The following is a 3,944-nucleotide window of genomic DNA, read 5'->3' on the forward strand; positions in this document are numbered from 1 at the left end:
ACAATTGTGGGAACTTTGCATCATCATTAAAAAAAAAACACCACTGCACAGCCACTGAAAACAGTGTAGTTTTACCGAGTAAACAGCAGAAATGGCGAGAAAAACCGTGGCAGCTGCCACGAACTCGGGCAGCTGCCTTTGACTCCTGGCAAGAACTCTGGCAACTGATACATAAAAATGTATAATAATAATAATACAATTGTGGGAACTTTGCATCATCATTTAAAAAAAAACATCACTGCACGCCACTGAGAACAGTGTAGTTTTACAGAGCAAACAGCAGAACCGGCGAGAAAGACCGTGGCAGCTGCCACGAACTCTGGCAGCTGCCAGTGGCATCTGGGGATGCCACCGGAAGTGGCGCTGCGACCTGCCGCTGCCAGAGAGAGCGCCAGTCCTTGCTGTGTGTCCTTCCTAGTTCGGTATGAAGATAAAATAATGCCTAAAAGATTTTGCAAACGCTAGTGATGGCGAAGTGAAGCGTTCTGAGTACGAAGCTTTTAACACAATTGTATCGAAAAAATGTTCATTACTCGAAGCTTTTTAAAACAGTGTATGCTCCCAGCCGGCATTTCAGCGGTCGGTACCATGGTTGAATCAACGTTGGATTATGTTTCGATTTTGCAAATTGGATCAACGTTGATATTGTGACGTTGTTTCACCGTCTTACCTTCAGCATGGGTGAATTAAGGTTGTTCTGTATACGTTGGATTAACGTTGAATTAGGTGTTGATTTTGCAAATTGGATCAACCTTGATATTGTGACGTTGTTTCACCGTTTAAATCGCGACGTTGTTTCACTGTCTTACCTTCATCATGGGTGAATTATGGTCATTCTGTAGACGTTGGATTAACGTTAAATTAGGTGTTGATTTTGCAAATTGAATCAACGTTGATAACGCAATGTTGTTTCACCGTCATACCTTGCAACATGGGTGAATACACAACTGTATGTTCAATTACAACCTAGTTTGCATTTGGATCAACACTGTACATTATAAAGGTTAAAAATCAAATGACTGGCAGCAATGGCTTTACAATCAACTTCAATAAACTACCACATGCTCAAAATTGTAAAACAGCAGTTTTATTTTGGAAACATACTGTATAAAACAGATGAAAATAATCCAAAACTTTAGCTTGCAGTCCAAATACAATAATATTTAAAGGTGGGGTAAGCGATTTCTGGTAGCCAATGTTGACATTTGAAATCACCAAAACAAACACGCCCCTACCCCAAAAGGGTTTTGCCCCTATTTTGATAGCTCCGCCCCACACATACGTATGCAACCCAGGCAACGATTAGTTCTGTGAAACAAAGCAAAACCACTGTTACACTGTCCCAACCGGCACATGACGTGCCTTCAACATTGAAATATGGTTGTTGAAACAACGTTTAAAGGGGTCATATGATGCTTTTTAAAAGATCATTATTTTGTGTATTTGGTGTAACAGAATGTTGACATGCGTTAATGTTCAAAAAACACAAATCCTCCTATCAATATTGCAATTCCTAAAAACATTCCCAATTTGGCTAACTATGCTCCTAACTTTAGATCAAACCAATCTCACGTTTGATAATTTTTTCCAGCATTTGCTTTATCTTCCATTCTTAGGGTTTTTAATTTGATCATTACTTCACTAAATGCTCCTTCTGGAGCATTATTATTTGGTATATAAATACAGCATTGTTCTCCAAACATAACACATACTTTTCCTTTTTCAGTTAACAAATAATATAACTATTCTATTTTGCTATGTCATTCTGCTTGTTGCATCCAATTGCTCTCCAAGACGTGTTAAGGCCCCATCAGTGTAATTAATAAATCTTTGCTGATTGTTCTTTATGTAATAAATCCATTCTGTCATTTTATATTTTCTTTTTGTAATTCAAATTAATATCGATTTAAACTTTAATTTAACTTCATCTTTTGTATTAAATTCGTTAGGTATGCCTTTAGGTTGACCGATTGAATTTATATAATCTGCAGGGTCTTTTTCATCTGCTCTTTTGGTTCTAGTTTTTTCTTCATTTATTGTTTCCTCTTCTAGAGAGATATGACTCATTTTATGTGTCAGCATAACCCTAGTACATAATCCTGACTAATTTTCTGGTAATGTTGGCAAGTGGCCATACTCTAATGCACACATCCACCATATGTCTGCCAATGCAATATCGATGTCATCAAATATAGGTGGTGGGCCTTCTTTTATCACTAAATAGTCATCTTTACATCGTGGTATTTTCAATATTTTGCTGCATTTGCTTTAATTTTCCTATGTCAATAGTTCCCTTCTTTTTATAACATTCAAATACTTGATCTGCCATTACTGGTATTTTTCATTGTGGCTCTTGTATTTATTTATTTTTTTCGTACTCTTGGCCATTTACGGGTTCGGATGCACTGTAATTCAGTTGCTTCATAATGCCATACAGTTTCTAAAGGTATTTATTTCTCTACCTCTTTCTATTAAGCATTTACCTCCCAGTTTTCCCAGTTTTAATCCCATTTCACTAGATAGTCCTGGACATTTATTTAATCATTGCAAAAGTAACTTTCTGGCTGAAATTAATTTGTCATCTTGGTTTGTTTAGGCCTATTTAAAATGAGACAAATCTGTTTATTGTTTTTACAATTATTTCACAATTATTTTAATCTCCAAACTGTTTTAGATAGTTCTGCTTCGCTTCTTATGCTTTGCTAAATAAAAAAAAAGTGTTAGGTTGTGCTCCGCTTTCCCGTACACACACAGATGGATCATGAGAGCATTTTCTGCGCTAAACCCCGTGATGAGTTTAACAACACTTGCAGCGCGGATTACAGTTCATATCTGCACCGGAGTGAGCTAGAGTTTTTATGGACATTTCATAAACTCATTAACATCTGTAAATGAAAAAAATTAAAACATAAATATTATTAGTGAATAATGCTATAAATAATACTATTAAATAAAATGGTTATTTTTCTTAAATACTTAATTTCTGGCATATTAAACTTTTTATTAAGTTTAAGCTTACAGTAATGTCAATTGTTTTTTTATCTCAAATATTTTGGTGGGTCTTGATATATTATACTTGTTTAGGTGGGTCATGGAATGTTTGAAAAGTTTGAGAACCCTTGTCTTAAACCATTCATCATGAAATATTCTACAACTTGAACTGTGTATGAGTATTGGTATAATATATAAGACTGGTCTTGCTTCAAAGCAAACTGTGCAGTTTTCCCACTTTTCTTTTTCTGCGGTGTAATTTACCCATTTATATCAATTATTTTCTTCTACCTTTTCCCATAAACATTTGAAATGCTAATTTTCTTATAACTGATATTATGATTAATATCTACAATGTGTCTATCTTATCTAGATATTTTTTTCTTCTCGTCCAATTCTTATTAATTTTGGATTAAGTCAAAGCCACTGCCAGATTCAGAGGAGGGTTGAAAAGTCAATTCTAGGGAAGTCTGGGTGCTGTTGTCTATTGCTTGATCTTGTAGAATTAGATGCATGTGATGATCATCAGATATCTTTTCACTTTTCTGCTTCTCTGACAAAAGAATGTGAGCTTCTTGCTTATCTCTTTTTGAGTTGTCATCAGTTTGCACTTCATCTTGTGTTACTGGTCTCTCTGTCACTTTCTCCTGAGTTGTCTGCTTGTCGGTTTCCTTCTCTTTCCACTTCCTCTTTTCCATTTGTTGGCCCACATCTGCTCCCAAGTATTTTGATAATCTCGTTAGCAGTCCCATCACTCATTCCATCTTCACCAGGGTGACTCTTTGCGAGTCGTTGCAATGGTCTTTCCCTCGTTGGCAAGGGAGGGTCGTTACTAGCACGCCCTTCATCCCTCACTTCATGCTGTGTGGAGTTGTTGAAGTGGTTCTTATTGATGGAGCAAACCATTCCTTGTCCTTTATAGAACTGCTGTCACCTGTAAATGGAAACCTTCA

The sequence above is a fragment of the Sinocyclocheilus anshuiensis genome, unplaced genomic scaffold (assembly GCF_001515605.1).
Source record: "Sinocyclocheilus anshuiensis isolate Anshui unplaced genomic scaffold, SAMN03320099.WGS_v1.1 scaffold3143, whole genome shotgun sequence".
NCBI classification, from domain to species: domain Eukaryota; kingdom Metazoa; phylum Chordata; class Actinopteri; order Cypriniformes; family Cyprinidae; genus Sinocyclocheilus; species Sinocyclocheilus anshuiensis.